The sequence below is a fragment of the Phyllostomus discolor genome, chromosome 5 (genome assembly GCF_004126475.2).
Source record: "Phyllostomus discolor isolate MPI-MPIP mPhyDis1 chromosome 5, mPhyDis1.pri.v3, whole genome shotgun sequence".
NCBI lineage: Eukaryota > Metazoa > Chordata > Mammalia > Chiroptera > Phyllostomidae > Phyllostomus > Phyllostomus discolor.
The window spans coordinates 29,854,625-29,872,784 of NC_040907.2; the positions used below are offsets into that span (position 1 = coordinate 29,854,625).

The following is an 18,160-nucleotide window of genomic DNA, read 5'->3' on the forward strand; positions in this document are numbered from 1 at the left end:
TGGCTGGTGTGGCTCAGTGGATTGAGCGCAGGCCTGTGAACCAAAGGGTTGCCTGTTTGATTCCTAGTCAGGGCACATGCCTGGGTTAAAGGCCAGATTCCCCAGTAGGGGGTGTTTGAGATGCAACCACACATTGATGTTTCTCTCTCTGTCTTTCTCCCTCCTTTCCCCCTCTCTAAAAATAAATTAAAAAAAAATTTAAAAAGATGCATTTTAACAAATGAGAAAGTAACCATAGAAGTAATTTACCTGTGTTTATGGAACTCTATGTGATCTAGCCAGCATTCAAACTCTCTCTGCCTGACTCCAAACTTTACTCATTGCACTATTCAACATAGCTGTCTGTTTTTTTCCAAATTCACACTGTCGGTTTGATTCTGAGTTTGAACAACTACATTGCAAGCTTTGTTAGGGCTGGAACTATGAAGGTCCCGCTCACAGGTGTATTCCCAGTGCCTAGTATAGTGTTTGTGGTGCATAGTAAATGGTCAATAAGTGTTTTTGAAGTCAGTTAAGGACAGAGGAAGAGGATATAAGGAAGAATAGTGCCATCTTTAATAACAAACCCCAGCCCCGCAAGTATCAGTATTGGAAGGTTGGGGGCAATGGGAAGTGCAGTGACAAGGACTGTCTTTAACCCCAAGTGTCACCATCTCCTGGAGGGTGTCTCACTTCAAGAACTTCTGCCTCCATGACATTTACAGAGAACACACGTTCTCTTTATGCTTTAAAAAGAGGGGGAAAAACAGCGACAGAGCAAACAAACAAAAAAACTTTTTCTCTTGATTCCTCTAAGCAAAGCTAAAAATATTTCAGTAAAGATTAAAAGCAATAGGGGAATAAACCTTGAGAGTTTATTAACCAGTGTCACGCCAATAAATGTAATATTAAAAAAAACGCTGAGAGTATAAGGACCAAAGAAGTAGTCTAGAAGCAAAATAACAGAGTTCTGTCTGTTGTGTAGGTCACTCAAGCCGGGTCATACTGAGTTCATAACAGGACAGCACAGCCATGCAGGGTTTGATTGGGTTCTTTGCTTCATAACTTCTAGCCTGTTTCACCACCCACTGTTCAGAGACTTCCTCCTAGACATCTTGATACCTGGGTGACCAGGACCCCAAAAGCCAAATTCTCACTCTGCAGCTTACCTGGAGCTCTCAGTATAGTAGTCATTGGGTTGAGAAGGATCCTGGGCACTGGGGTTTTAAAGCTCCCCAGCTGAGTCTGATATGCAGTTAAATTGAGCACCATTGTTCTAAAAGACCCCATTTCCTGTCTGAGGAACTTACCACTTTCCAAGGTGACTGATACCAAGAATAAACTCAACTTCGAGGTAAGGTCCCTGCCTACACATAAGAGTACGTCTATATTCAGTGTTTCTCAGCCCAGGCCCTCATGGTCAGAAATCAGGCTCGGGTACCTGAATGTTTACAAGTTCCACCAGGTGGTTTTAACGTGGCAGGGTTGAGAGCCGTGGGAGTGGAGCCTTCAAGCCTGTTGCTCTGATCATAGCTGAGGGCGGCGTAGGAACTGCTGCAGAATGGAGTGGTCGTTATGATAGTGGGAGTGCGGGTACATTTTTCCTTTTGAGTTTACATTCCCTGTACTGTCCTTATATTCCTTTACAGTGAAAAAATATATATTTGGACGTGCTTTTTTTCTGTAATGTTTTCATGCTTTCGTTATTATCTCTAGGTCTCTAAAACACTGTTTTAAAAAATTCATTTAATATTAATTTTTGGCTACCAAAAATTACTAAAGCCTTTTCTGTAGTCTTTTCTTTAAATCTGAATCAGTTGAGTAGTTTCCTGTACATTCAGTTGGCCTAAAGTGTGTCTTCCTTATCTACAATGGAAACACGTGTCTGCGCAGGGACTGAATATCTGTCTTTTCTGTGCTGCCAGCGTTCCGAGAGGTCCGAAGGTGAAGCATGGTGAGTCTGGAGGAATGGGCAGACCAAATCTTGCAGGGATGTAGAGATAACAGGAAGAAAGTGGGACTTTATCCCGAGGGCAGAAAAATACCATGGGAGCATTTTAAGCAGGCAGAAAACACTGCTTTGGCCTCTAGGAAATGACTTCAGCTGCGAGAAGGTAAGTAGACTGGAGAGCAGGCGTGGAAAGGGGCACAGTACCTGAGAGGCTGTCAGGGAAGTGAAGAGCAGAAATCAGTAGAGAAAACCAATAAAACTAAAAACCGATTCTTTAAAAATATAAATAAAGTTGAAAAACTTCTAGCTGGGCTAGCCAAGAAAAAAGAGATGATACAAATTTTTAATATCAGAAATGAAAAAGGAGTCCTCAGTACTGATCCCTTGGATAGTAAAAGAATATTATGAGCAACTTTATGCCCACAAATTTTATAACTTGGATACAATGGGCCAATTCCTTGGAAGACACAAACTACCAAAACTTACACGAGAAGAAATAGATAATCTAAATAGGCTTACGTCTGTTAAAGAAATTGATTCCCTAATGAGTAACCTTCCAACACAGAGAACACCAGGTGCAGATGGTGTCACAGGTGCATTCTACCAAACATTTGAGGGAAAGATGACAGCAGTTCTATACAATCTTTTCCAGAAAATAGAAACAGAGGGGGCACTTCCTAACTTGCTCTGTGAAGCCTGCCTTACTTTAAAACCAAAACCAGATAAAGAGTTAAAGGAGCAACACAGACCAGTATCTGCCCTGCAGAGAGTGCAAAAATCCTCAACACAATGTGAGTGTGCCGAGTCCAACAGTGTAGGGAGTCACAAACCACAGCCGAGTGGGCTTCGTCCCAGGTACACACGGCTGGGTCAACACTGGAAAGTCAGTTACTGTGTTCCATCCCATCAACAGAATAAGCATTTGATACAGTCCACTTCCAATGGTATTTTAGAAAAAAATTCTCAGCAAACTAACAAACCTTAATTTGATAAGGAACACCTACAAAAAATCTACAGTTTACATCTCATGTAATGATGAAAAACTAGTTGCTTTTCCCCTAAGACTGGGGAAAGGCAAGAATGTCCCCTTTCAGCACTCCTAGTCAATACTCTACTGAAAGCTCTAACTAATTCAGTAAGAAAAGAAAAAGCATAGAGATTGGGAAGGAAAAAATAAAACTGTCTTTGTTCACAGATGACATGCCTGTGTACGTAGGAAATCCCGAGAATTGGCAAAAACTCCTGGAAGTAATTGGCAATTGTAAGAAAGTTGCAGGATACAAAGTTAATCTACAAAAGTCAGTTGCTGTCCCATATCCCAGCAAGTGGACAATTGGAATTTGAAATTAAAAATAATATGGGCATTAACACAAAGAAGTACTTAGGTATACATCTAACAAAACATACTCACATATATAAAGAAAATTACAAAACTGATGAAAGGATGCAAGAAAAACTGGATAAATGGAGAGATACTCCATGTCCATGGATTAGAAAGCTCAATATTGTTTAAACATCAGCTCTTCCCAACTTGATCTGTAAATTCAACATAATCTCAGTTAAAATCCCCACAAGTTATTTTGTGGATATCAACAAACTTACAGTTTATATAGAAAGGCAGAAGGCCCAGAACAGCCCGCGTAACCCCAGTGAAGGACGGAGTTGAAGGACTGACGCTCCCTGGCTCTAGGCTCACAGCAGCACCACGGTAACGAAGTGTTCCACCCACGGTGTCGTTAAAAGACCAGGCAGACACACCAGTGGGATGCTGTAGAGAGCACAGAAGTAGACACAGGCAAATATGCAGGTGCCTCTCAGCTCGTGATGGGCTTACGTCTCGTCTCGATAAACCCATCATTAGTTGAAAATAGTTTACGTCGAAAACGTATGTGATACACCTAACCTACCAAATATGGACGTTCAGCCTAGCCTGCCTTAGATGTGCTCAGAACACAAGATCCCTGATGACCACCTGGCTGGCTGGCAGCTGCACTTGCTGGTGCTGTCCAGCATCATGCTGCATAATGCCTGGGACAAGAGCACAAATTCAAACTCTGAAGTATGGTTTCTGCTGAAAGTGTATCGCTTTTGCACCATTGTAAAGCCAGAAAATCCTCAGTCGAACTGGCATAAGTCAGGGACTATCTGTGGTCAAGTGATAGTTGACAAAGGAGCAAAGACAACTTGGTGGAGGAAAGGATAGTCTTTCCAACAAGTGGTGCTGGAACAACTGGGCATCCATATGCAGAAACAGCCTTTCACCTTAGACCTTTTACAAAAATTGACTGGAAGTGGAACTTAAATAGACCTAAATGTAAAATGCATAGAAGGTAAAAGTAAGAGGAAATCTATGTGCCCTTGGGTTTTGTCAATGAGTTTTTAGATTCAAAGCTAAAATTACAATAATGAAAGAAAAAAATGAATACCTTGATGTTATTAAAATGTAAAACTTTTGTTTTGTCAGAGATACTGGAACAAAATACTTGTAAAACACATGTGTAATAAAGGACTTGTATCCAAAATACACTGAGAACTCAGAACTCAGAACTCAACAATAAGAAAACAGTCAAGCCAATTAAAAAATAGGTTCAACACCTTAATAGACACCTCACTAAAGAAGATATATAGAAGATAAATAATTTATAAAAGATGTTCATGTCATATGTCATTAGGGAAATTTCAGTTAAAACATGGAACACCACACATACCAATTAGAATGGCTAAAGTCCGAAACACCAACAATACCAAGTGTTGACGAGGATGTGGAGCAATGGGAGGGCTCCCTCGTGGCTGCTGGAAATGCAGCACGGCTCAGCCACTTGGGAAGACAGCTTCCCAGCATCTTTAAAGCTAAAGTTAGACTGACCATGTGATTTAGCAATTACTCTTCCAGCTGTTTACCCAAGTGAGCTGAAAAGTTATGTCTATACAAAAACTGTTGCACAAATGCTGCACATTGCTCAGTTTGTACAATAAGAAAGGCCTTTTTGTCTAATTACCTTTAAAAATTGGAAGTAATCAAGGTATCTTTCATTTGGTGAATGGGTGAACAAACTGTGGTTCGTTGAGACAGTAGGAAAGGAATGAACTGTCAAGCCATAAAAAGACTGGAGGAACCTTCAATGCATATATTGCTAAGTGAAAGAAGCCAGTCTGAAAATCCTACATAGTATATGCTGTTAGTTATGTGACATTCTGGGAAAGGAAAAACTGTGGAGAAAGGAAAGAGATCAGAGGCTGTTCAGAGAGAAGGAGAGAAGGGATGGAGAGGTGAATCACAGATGATGTCTGGAAACAGTATTATATCACGATGGTGAAGTGTGGAGGCCATGGAAGGATACGTGGTTGCCAGGTGGAAGGAAGACAGGGAAAATGGTGACTAGGTGCACTGTTGCATTTGTCAAAATCCACTGTACCTTACAACACAAAGTGAATTTTAATGTAAACTGTAAACTTTAGTTAATAATGTATCAATATTGGTTCATTAGTTGTCACATATGTACCACATTAATGCAAGATACTGACAATAGGGGAAACTCTGGGGGGGGTCAAGGAGTATATGGGAACTCTAAACTATCTCAATGCCTCTATAAATATAAAACGTCTAAAAATTAAAGTCTGTTAACTACCAATGAAAACAAACAACCAAGGGCTTTGAAATTAGAAAGCTCTATATTTAAATATTCTTTCTGCTGCTTACCCTGTGAGTCTGGGTAATATCATGTTCATATCATACTAAGTTGTTTGACGCCTAACAATAGTGTACAAAAATAAAAGAAAAACAAAAACTCTGCTATTGCTAAATAATGGTGGTTACATTCTCCATTTACTATTATTTTTGCTTCCCAAATCTCTTACAATTTTCCTTCTTCTCCATACCCACTATCACCACTCAGTCCAGGCCTTCTCATTGTGCTCTGGGCATGTCATTTCCTCTGCTTAAAAATCCTTCAGTGACTCCTTGTTGCCTCCAGTGGAAAGTCCAGACTCCTAGTCCAGGCCTGGTCCTAGTCCTGGACCTGGTGCCACACACTTTCGTCAGCCAGTGCTGAAGTGTTTGCAGTTTCTCGAATACGCCGGGTCCTCTTTGGGCCTTTGCCTGCGTTGTGTCCTCTGCTGAAAGTGCCCGTCTGCCCTCTTTTCTGGACATCACCTCCTCAAGATGCCTGCCTAATCTCCCAGGCCACTGTAATTGTGTCATCTCCATCCTCTCACACCTGTGCGTACCTCTGTGGTTGTACTTATACTTCCTTTTACTTACCTGTCTTGTTTGCTAGAGGACAGCTCCTTGAGGGCGGAAACCAAAATGGAATCGTCAGATACCCTTCTGAAACTTCACCCCTAGATAATCCCTACTGGTAGAGGAGAATGAGCATAATACTACACAGCAACCCATTGCACCATAAACATTTTTTAAATAAAAGTTTTTTAATCCTCACCTGCAGATATGTTTATTGATCGGAGAGAGAGAGGGAGGGAGGGCAGGCGGGAAAAACATTGCCTCCCATATGTGCCTTGACCAGGAATTAAACCTACAACTTAGGTATGTACCTTGACCAGGGATCGAACCCACAACCTTTTGTTGGATGGGATGACACTCCAACCAACTGAGCCACCAGGCCAGGGTACAGCATAAACATTTAAAAAATTCTTTTTATTTTTAAAAATTGTTTGTATTCTATTCCATAATACATGTGTATTATTTCAATACATTCTTCCCCATATCTTCATGCAAATTTGGTACTCCAGGAAGACACACTGTGTTTGTGCTGTGGCTTTGGTTATCCCTGCCCTCTGGTATAACCCTGTACTGGGACTCAATTTGAGAAGCTTGGAATTAGTGGATTTAGGGAGAATGTTACCTGAAAATCATGAAAATGACCTGTACCTCGCTCTGAGGACCAGTAGAGAGTCAACCGCAAGTTTCCACTATGATTTTTCACCACATAGCATATGGATTTATCCATTGGGCTTTGACGGGCGCTGGCATGTCAGTTGAAGACCGGCCCCTGAATACAAGGTGTTGGCCTCATTCAGCAGCCCTCCCTCTCTACCCCCAGCCATCTCCTGACCTCCCTGCCTATCAGGCAGAAGTTTGGGGGCAGCCAAGTGTATTGGAGAGGATAATCCAGGTAAGAAAAATAAAGGGAAATATTTTTCTCATTTGCAAAACAAGGATAATTCAGATGATCTAGAGGTTGTAAAAGCCAAAGTCAAACATTAAGGCAGCAGGAGCAGTAACTGACATTTGTGTAACCTTTCAAAGAATGCTCTGACCTACATTGTTGCAGGAAGTCATTTTATCTTGCATTAGTACTATAACATGTGTATTATCATAGATATTTAAAGAGTTAAGGAAACCGATTATCTTTTACTTGAGATTACACAATTAGTAAGAGGAAGACTTAGTTACTTAAACTCCTATCTTTTTTACCTTTAAGCCTATTGCTCTGTGTACCAAAATAAGCAAGGGCTTTGGTGAGAACAGAGGATGGGTTTTAGAGTCAGTTTCTCTTGTCAAAAAATGAGAATAATATTTACTTTAGAATAGGCTGTTCCAAGGCAATGCAGAGTACTGGCTGAATATTTTTTGTAAGGCCCCTGCTGTATAAACGAGTTGATGGGGCCTGTGAGATATAATGATTTACTGATGAGGATTTATAATAATGGGGAAAGAGGAGATATTTATGTATTAGTTTATTATCCAATCAGTGCACATGAAGGTTCGTCATACTATCTAGACACAAGCTCTTTATGTTCAGGTTTAGGAACCATGTATTACTGGGGTTTTGTTTGACAAGTACATCATTCCTTAGCTAATTTCACATCTACCACCACATGAAGAAGGTAGCAATACTGCTATTGCTTACAGTGCCATGGCTCTCTGGAACCTGAAACCATGTTTTATAGGAGCCATATATATAAAACATGGTGGGGACTTCCGGTCAAGATGGTGGGGTAGGCAGACATGCCTCACCTCCTCCCAAACCACATCTAATTTATAACTAAAATAAAGAACAACCATCACTGAAAACCATCGAAAATCGAGTTGAATGGAAGTCTGACAACTATGCAATTAGAAAAACCACATCCATCTAGACTGGTAGGAGGGGTGCAAATGCAGAATGAGCCAGTCCCATCCCCACGTGTAGTGGATAGTAATTTGGGAGGGATATCTCAGGAGCAGGGAGTCCCAGCCCCATACCAGGTCCACCAGCCCAGAGTTCCAGGGCCAGGAAGATAAGTCCCTAGAACTTGTGGCTGCAAAAAAACAGCAGGGATTGATTTAGTGGAAGAAACTTATGGAGCCCCAAGCAGTTCCTCTTAAAGAACTCACACATGGACTCACCTACTCACACTCACTCCCTCTGAGCTCCAGCAGGGGGACAGCAGCTTGAAAGGCAACAGTGGCATACAGGGAGGACCTGAAGTGTCTGGCATCAAGACGAGCAGAGGCCATTGTCACTTTTCTGAACCTTTACCTCACAGAACCAGCAAGCTGGTGCCATATCTGAGACTCCATCAACCTGGCTAACACTGTTTGCCTCACCCTGGAGATCCCCTGAGACTCATACCCACCCAATTTATAGGTCCACGCAAGCTGCATTCCCATATGAATGGCTGGTGTTGGCTCATGCTTCACATCTTCCCAAACTCTATCGAATAAGCGGTAGCTGGCCTCAGTGAACCCCAGGCCCAGTGCTAACAGCAGCCAGCCTAGATTCACAACTTGGCTTCCCCTGAGAATCTTCAAGCCTAGCACAAGTAGCAGCCATCTCAGATTGCTTTATAGCTCTGGCAGAGTGGCCCTGGGCAGAACACAGGTGGGGGCTGATCTTGCCTGCACCACTACCGGGGAAACCTCAGAGTCTATGCACCCAGTGGACAACTACAGATCACATCAGAGCACCGCCATCCTGCCCCTGCACAGCTGATTCTCCACAGAGGGTGGAGGTTGGTGGTCAGTGGTCACAGCCAGTCACTGCAGCTGAAACATTACAGAATAGCCATGGGGATGTAAAATATGGTATAGGAAATGGAGCAGCCAAAGAACTTATATGCATGACCCATGGACATGAACAATGGTGGGGGGATTGCCTGAGGGAGTGGGGGTACTGGGTGGAAGGGGGCAAAGGGTGAAAAATCAGGACAACTATAATAGCATAATCAATAAAGTATAATTGTAAAAAGGAAGAAATATAGATGGTATTGTCTGTTTGGTTCTTCAGTATCATTTGTTTCATGTGGGTTACGTCATTACTCCTGTAACCACATTAGCCTTACCTTTTATGCCGCCCATAAATACTGGCTTCCGCTGGCCCTCAGAGGTTGTGACTGGTTTGTTTATGGTGACCACAAATGTAAGTCTTACCCAGAGTATACAGGGAAAGTGTGAATTGTAATTAGTTCTCTCCTGATGTTAAATTTAGCATTTGAACCTACTAAGACTGAATCATGAAAAAAACAAAATCTGAACAGGTCAATTACTAGTAAGGAGATTGAATCAGTAATCAAAAACTCCCCCCAACAAACGAAAGTTCAGGACTAGATGGCTTCACTGGTGAATTCTACCAAACATTTAAAGAAAACTTAATACCAGTACTTATCAAACTTTTCCACAAAACAGAAGAGGAGGAAACATTTTCAAACTCATTTTAATAGACCAGCAGTATCCTGATACCAAAACCAAAACACTACAAGGAAAGAAAATTATAGGCCAGTATCTCTGATGAACACAAATGCAAAATTCTCAACAGAATTTTAGCAAACTGGGCCTTCTGTCCAAGATGGAAGCATAGGTAGACACACTGTGCCTCCTCGCACAACCAAAATAAGGACAACAAAATTTAGAAACCAAAAAACAACCAGTACTGACAGAGAATTGAACTGTATGGAAGTCCGACAACCAAGGAGTTCAAGTAGACACAGTTCATCCAGACCAGTAGGAAGGGGGGAATTGGGCAGCCGGGTGGAGAGGGGTCGCAGCAAAAAAAAGCTGTGGCTGGCGGAACCCAGGTGTACAAGGCAGCAGCGGGCAGACCCAACAAGGCAGTGGATTGTGGACTGAGTGGTCCCACATTCAGGCGCAGATAAACCAGGCAAAACTGGGGAGTGAGACGGCACAACCCAGGTTCCCAGCTTGGGGGAATAGAGCCTCAAAATACCGTTTGAAAACACATGTGGGGGTTGAGGTGTCGGGAGAAACTCCCAGCCTCACAGGAGAGTTTGTTGGAGAGACCCACAGGGTCCTAGGACATACACAAGCCCACCCACACAGGAATTAGCACCAGAAGGGCCCAGTTTGCTTGGGGGAAGCAGCGGGAGTGACCAAAATCTGGCAAAGAGTGGATCAAGCGCCATTGTTCCCTCTTGGACCCCTGTCCCACATACAGTGTCACAACGCAGCAACTCAGTGGACCTGCCCAGGTGAACACCTAAGGCTCTGCCCCTCACTACGTAACAGGCACGTCCAGACCAAAAAAAAAAAAAATGGCCCAAATGAAAGAACAGATCAAAGCTCCAGAAAAAATATAACTAAGAGATGAAGAAATAGCCAACCTATCATATGCACAGTTCAAAGCACTGGTGATCAGGATGCTCACAGAATTGGTTGAATTTGGTCACAAATTAGATGAAAAAATGAAGGCTACACTAAGTGAAATGAAGGAAAATGCACAGGGAACCAATAGTGATGGGGAGGAAAGTGGGACTCAAATCAATGGAATGAACCAGAAAGAAGAAAGAAGCAACCAAACAGAAAAGAATGAAGAAACAAGAACTCAAAAAAATGAGAGGCTTAGGAACCTCCAGGACATCTTTAAATGTTCCAACATCCGAAATATAGGTGTACCAGAAGGAGAAGAGGAAGAGCAACAAGTGGAAAAGTTATTTGAACAAATAATAAAGGAGAACTTCCCCATTCTGGCAAAGGAAATAGACTTCCAGGAAATCCAGGAAGCTCAGAGAGCCCCAAAGAAGTTAGGCCCAAGAAGAAACACACCAAGGCACATCATAATTACATTAGCCAAGGTAAAAATGAAGGAGAGAATCCTAGAAGCAGCAAGAGATAAGGGGACAGTCACCTACAAAGGAGTTCCCATCAGACTGTCAGCTGATTTCTCAAAAGAGACCTTGCAGGCAAGAAGGGACTGGGAAGAAGTATTCCAAGTCATGAAGGACAAAGGCCTACATCCCAGATTGCTCTGTCCAGCAAAGCTTTCATTTAGAATGGAAGGGCAGATAAAGTGCTTCCCAGATAAGGTCAAGTTAAAGGAGTTCATCATCACCAAGCCCTTATTATATGAAATGTTAAAAGGATTTATCTAAGAAAAAGAAGATAAAAAACATGTCCAGTAAAATGATAGGACACTCACAATTATTAACAACCACACCAAAAACAAAAGCAAACTAAGCAAATAACTAGAACAGGAACAGAACCACAGAAATGGAGATCACATGGAGGGTTAGCAACAAGGGAGTGGGAGGAGGAGAGAGGGGGAAAAGGTACAGAGAATAAGTAGCATAGATGGTAGGTAGAAAATAGGGGGAGGGCAAGAATAGTATGGGAAATGTAGAAGCTAAAGAACTTATGACACATGGACATGAACTAAAGGGGAGAATGTGGGTGGGAAGGGGTGTTCAGGGTGCAGGGGAATGAAGGGGGGAAATGGGACAAGTGTAATAGCATAATCAATAAAATATATTTTTTAAAAAAAGTAAAGTATTTTTTAAAAATTAAATAGAAATAAAACGCCCATACTACTCTAAGCAATCTACAGATTCAGTGCAAATCCCTATCAAAATTCATGGTTTGAAATTTTATCGTTTAAACATAAGCAGCACATTTTTTATCTATGTCTTCTGCATCTCTTTCAGGCCCACATGCGTGGGTCTAAGAACTGTGCTGTCTTAGTGGATTATTATAAAGCTAAATCAGATAATTAGGTCAACTGTCTGGCACATGGTTTATGGTCAGTAAATCTTAGTTTCCTTGTTCTTTTCACTACCACCCAGGAAGAAGATGTGTGGTTTTTTGGGTTTTGTTTTTTGTGTTTTTATCAAAGAAACAATGGAATTGGAGCAGTCAGCAGTCACAACAGATCCCTGGTACAAAGTCTGTGAGAATTGCCTACATAGCTCAGGCCTAAGGCTTTTGCAAGAGCTGAAGTAAATGACAAGACCCTGGATACAGAGTTAAATTGCAGTAATGTCAGGTCCAGAATCACTGATCAAACAGTAGAGTAGCCTTGTACATTCAAAATATATTGCTCTGCCCAGCACCAAGAACTGAAAGGCAGGGCCTCCAGAGCTGAGAAATACCACAAATGCCAGATGGTGCAGATCAAGCAGTTCCTCTTCCTTGAAAGCAATGAAAGAAGCATGAGAGAGCACTGCTGGGTTTATCACAGATCGCTGTGAGGCAAAAACTCTGTAGAAGCCCCAGTCTGCTTTGGAGTTCGAAAAGAGCAAAGAGTCACGATGCTCAGGGCAGGCCGGATCAACAACACCCCCAATGAGAGTGAGCAAAGGGTCTCTTGATACTGCAGAAAGAGCCAGCAGACCTGTGATAGTGGGGAGATGGGTTTGGAGGGGAGAGGCAGTCCTCCTTAAGAAGAAAAGTTTCCATCTTTGAGCTTAAAAGGATCTATGGCAGTATTAAGTAACCTTTCTTACATAAAGCCTACTTCAGAAAAGATGTTAAAATGAAAATGCTTAATGACAGAATAGGATTACTAAATCTAACCTAATCTGCTTCTTTCATTTCCTGAGTAGTGTCATTGTTCCAGAAATAGTCCCCTAGTAATTGGAGAAAAGCATCTTCATTAGGAAGGAGGGAGAGGATGGGACTGAAGACGCAGGGGTGGGTGGGCTGTGTGCCGAGGCTTCACATCTGTGTGGTCTTGCGAGTAAGTCCTCACAGCACGGCAGTATTGGCCGTCTTTGGTTGCTGTACTCACTTGGAAGGAAACTAATGTTTATTACCTATTATTTGCCAGGCAGGGTGCTAAGCGTCTTGCATGGTCTTATTTCACTCTCACAGTCAGTTCCCTGACCTCTACATTAGTAAACCAGCACATGGAATGAGGGAGGGGGCATAGTGGGGGCTGATCTGAGTTCAGTTGTCTTTGAGAGAGTCAGCAATTAGACTGTTGGTGACAAGTGCCCATCGCTGATCTGCAGAGTCCTCAGGAATAACTGTTGAAGTCCCTTCTCCATTTTCCCCAGCAGTCGCTACCTCTCCCTCTACACGTCCTGTCAGTTAACTTTCCAAGTGAAGGTAACCACTTAGTCTCAGTCCAACAAACATTTTGTTGAATATTTATATGAGGTCTGTCCGGAAAAAGTCCAGCCGTTGTTTATATAACAAGAACAGTTTGCGTGACATTGACGTATCCTGGCAACCAAGGAGAGTGGACTGGAATGTGCACGTGTGAACAATGACAACTTCACTGTGCTAGTCAGTAGGGATGGTAGATGCTGGTGAGTGAGCATGTGTACTGTGTGGCCATTGCATTAAAAATGACTGAGCAAGTAGGACAACAAAGCCACATCAGATTTTGTGTCAAGCTTGAATATCCTCCATGGAAACTATTCGGATGATTCAGAAGGCCACAGCTATGGATAACTGGCGATTGGCAGCTTTGTCACAACAATAGCCCACTCATGTATCACATCTCGTGCAGAGTTTTTTTGTGAAACATCAAGTCACATAGGTGACTCAGCCCCCTACAGCCCAAATTTGGCACTCTGTGACTTCTGGCTTTTCCCAAAATTAAAATCACCTTTGAAAGGAAAGAGATTTCAGACAATCAATGAGATTCAGGAAAATGTGACAGAGCAGCTGATGGTATTTGGGAAGAACTGTGTAAGGTCCCAAGGTGCCTACTTTGAAGGGGACTGAGGTGTCATTGTCCTATGTACAATGTTTCTTGTATCTTCTTCAATAAATATCTCTATTTCATATTACATGGCTGGATACCTTCTGGACAGGCCTCGTGTATTCCATGCTGTGCATGGTGCTCTGGGCTATGCACTATGCTCAGTATTTATGGTCTAGGAGAGAAAGATATTTAAGTGCATAGTAACTTCAGTGTAATAAGTGTTAGGCCATAATGTTGTCCTAGTCATCATTGTATCCCTAATCCTAGGCCACTGTCTGGCACGTGACAATGAGACTGTCACACTTAACATGCATTGAAAAAGAAACTATGGGCCAGGCATTGTACTAAGTACTTTATTCTCAGCATAATCCTCACAACAAGTTTATGAAGCAAGTACTATTATAATCAATCCCAAGATGTGGAAATTAAGGCACAGAGCAATTAAATAACATACTCAAAGTCACACAGCTAGTAAGGGATAGAGTCAGGATATAATCCAAGCAGAGCGACTTTTTTGCCTGTAAACATTTGTTGGGTAAGTAGATGAATAAATGAGAGGAGGGAAAGGAAGGAGATGGGAGAGAGAGAGAGAGAGTGTGTGGACAAGTGAGCAAGCTAAAGGTGAGAGTCGGCTCTGGGTAGGATGGGGTCCACAGGCGGAGTGGGTCGGTCCTTCTCTGCAAGGGAAGTAATCATGAAAATCTTCTAAAGGAAGCAGTGCTTAAACCGAACACTGAAAGGCCAATAGCTAGTTGCAGGGCCGGGCGGGCTGGGCAGGGCAGGGCAAGGCAGGCAGAGCGAAGGCCAGCCCTTCTTTCGGATTAGATCCTTTCCCTCACCCACAGACATTTCTCCTGTAGCGGTCCCATCGCCACTGCATCATGAGTTTTTCTCTTATTCTAAGAAGCTTATACATACGCTAAAATATTTCCTATTCTCAAAAACCATACGTTCCTTGTTTCTTTCCTCCAGCTATCACCCCATTTCTATGTCTCTATTTATAGCAAGCTCCTAAAAATAGTTTATATCCCATGACTCCAATTCTTCTGTTTTCTCTTAAACCCAATGAAATTAGCATTTTGTCCCCTTATCCTGACCCCTCCAGTGAAACAGCTCTTTTCAAGGTCAGGAGTAACTTCACGTTGCCAGATCCAGCTGTCAGTCGTGGGGCCACACCAGGCCTACTGCCGTGTTTGACACGGTTGGTTCCTCTGTCCTTGAGCCACTTCCTTCTCTTGGCAACTGAGACATCACACTCTCCTGCTGCTTTTTCTGCGTCCTGGACTGCTCCTTTCAGGCCCTTGAGTGCTCCCCGCCCCCACCTCCCATTTTAAGGATCAAATGCTGACCCTTCAAATTCATATGTCAATCAAGGCACTCTCCCACTATAAATCATTCAGTGACTCGCCCCTATGACAGAATCCAAACTTGAGCCAAGTGTCCAAAGCCTCCATGACCTGGCTGCCTGCCTCTGCCACCTCATCTTTCATGGTACATTTGTGGTGCTCAGAGGACAGCCAACCCCTCCAAATGGGCTTTCTCACCACACCCTCCCACGATCCCTGGGAATTGAGAATCAGTTTTTCCATCACTTGCCCAAGGTCACATAGCTTGCCAGTGTCCTCTGAGAATGTTTCTGACTCCAGATCCTATACTCTTCCCATTTACAACCCATTGCTTGGCCTGATTCCTTAAACTTGGTGCTTCTGAGTGAAGCAGAGAAATGGAAGTCTGGTGCCTTCTTTTGGACCCTAGTCTGTCCATCTGGATTTCCTCTGGAGAGTGCAGCGGTTCACACTCCTCACCCCAGGGGCTTGGTAGTCACGTTTGTAGGACAATGGGTGCTCTTACTGGTGGAAATGCTAAATCTCCCAAAATGAAAGGCCAGCTGCAGAATATGAGAAGAAACAAGGGCTGAATGATTTGATCAGACATCTGTGGGGGCCTTCTGGCATTTGCAGTGTGAGTGCCTTAGAGAAACTAACTATTCTGGCCCGAGGGAGTTGGCAACTCTTAGTCTCAGTGGTTTTGACCGCAAACTGCCCCAGAGGTCCCAGCCTGCTGTATGACTCAGAATCCCCAACACTCCCCTATTCTTCCCTCACAGGGATGGTCGGGAGGCCACATCTGAGGCATTTTAATTTGGTAATAACTTGACCGGCCCACTGTCCCAGGGCTGTTGTGTTTTTGAAGTTACTGTTGCTCTCTGAATGGGAGGGGTTGATTTGGAGCTGCTTGTCTTTGTATGTGAGCACCTTGCCCTGCCACGGCAAGAGCCTCTCCTGCTGGGTTCTGCTCCCCTGCGCTCAGCTTGCCAGTGCTCCCTCTGCTCCATTGTAGATCACCGAGTCCATGGCCCCTGGACTGTCCCCTAGCCCTTATTCTTGGAGCACCTAGCGCAAATTTGATGGTGTCAGTTCAGGAGGACAGAGGTGGCCAAAGGTTTGTCTCTTACTGTACATGTATTTCTGTGATGCATTGCCTTAAAGAGGCAGCTGCCATTCATCTTTCCTCTTGTTTGTGAAACTTTCTGGAATTCAGAAAGACCACAGAAGCCCACTGTGCAAGGTAGGCAAGCAGATGGTGGGGGGTTGGAAGACAAGGGTATGAGGGACTCATTGCCTCGCTGCGCGTGCACACCCTCCTTGACCCCTCCTCTGACCCATCCCCCATTGCACAGACCACTTATGCGCTACCCCTGGACTCTGTTTCCCTCTGTGATGGCACGCACTGTGGTCCGTGCTGGTGGTAGTACCATGATAAGAGCTCCTGCACTGGTATGAGAAATAAGTTCAAATCCAGTATCTGCCACTTGCTAGCTGTGTGGCCTTGGGTAAGTCTCTTCATCTTTCTGAGCTTGTATGGAAATTAATAATTAATAGCACCTACTCACATGGCTGTTGAGAGGAGTAATTAAAAAAATCTGCAGTTTTAATCCCTGAGCCTAATCCAAAAGCTTCCAGTATGTTTAGTAATTGAACGGAAGTTTATGTTTTGTTTCTGAAATATAGTTGTTTACATAAGAAAATATATTTATGTAAATTACCTTGTTAAGTTTTTGACTTTATTTTGGCTACCAAATAAAGTCCCAACTCTGGCTTGTCGCTCAGCATTTGCTTTTGCATTTCAGGCTTTAAATTTCATTGATAGGGAAAGCTGAAAAAAAAAAACCCCGTAGATTTCTAGAAGAACTGGAACATGCATACAGATGGGTTTGTCTAATTTGAACTAACTGAGCACTTACTTTGTGGAGGGCCCTGGGCTAGGCCCTCAGGGGCACAGGAGTGACTCACACATGGCACATGACAGGCCGCGACATCATCATTTCTGGCTCTCTAGTACAGGCGCCAGCACCCCCCAACCCAGGCCCCCAGTACCAGTTCTGCCACCTTATATGACCCCACCTAACCCCTGGGGAAGGCAGCCTGAGGGGAAACTTGCCCCGGGGCCCCAGCACACTAGAGCAGCTGGGCGTCAGAGTGATCAGAGTCTTGGCATTGGGCCCAAGGGTGGAGGCGGGGGAGGTTGGCACTGGGAACTGGCAACCAGCCAGGACTTCCCAGGTGCCCCAGTGTGCAGGGCCTCCAGCCCCAGTAGTCACTGAATGTGCCCTGTTCTTCCGGTGCCGTTTTCTCTAGACTGCTCTGGCCCCACATTGAACACACAAAGACATCGAAGCCCAAAGATGTGAGGTGACTACATTCATACAGCAGCAAAACCAGGGCTAGAGCACACAAGTCTTCTGAAAAATATTCAGCTATCTCTAACTTGTGGGTTCCTAAGATTGTCTCAGTTCCCACCCAAGTATAGTGAGACTGTCAGGGTTATTTCGTTCCTTCACAAAATTATAGGGGTCTCCTGTATACCCATTCCTGTGCGAGGTACTGGGGACGCAGGGTTAAATCTTGACTCTGAGCTCAGGAAACCACAGTATAAAGAGGGAGACCCGCTACCAACAATCACAGCATAGTACAGCAAGTGCCTATGAGGGTAAGCATGTAATGTGGGTGGCAGGGGGCAGACTGTAAGAACGCAGAGGGGCATTTAGCCCAGTCTGGAGGTCAGGAAATTACTCCCAGCAAAGTTGACATTTGAGCTTAGTTTTCAAAACCCAGCAGGCAAAGCCAAGTGGAGAAAGAGAAGGAAGCACATTCTAGGCAGAGAGAATAGAAGAGCACAAGAGCGTTCTCCGATAAACATCTAACGATTTCAGTGATAGCCCTAACATACAAATGATCTGTATTCAGGGCACTGTGAGCCGTCCCCACTGGCTGGAGAGAATCGAGGCAGGTGAAGCTGGATGTGTAGGAACATAGGAGTGTTGAGAGGGCGATGCTGCTGACTTCCT

General features: G+C 43.6%; 1 protein-coding gene across 6 annotated transcripts in view; it reads left to right on the forward strand.

Moving 5' to 3' along the window:
• The window catches only part of ST3GAL3 (ST3 beta-galactoside alpha-2,3-sialyltransferase 3), a 176,848-nt gene that overhangs the window by 90,738 nt on the left and 67,950 nt on the right, over positions 1 to 18,160 (forward strand). The window lies entirely within an intron of this gene.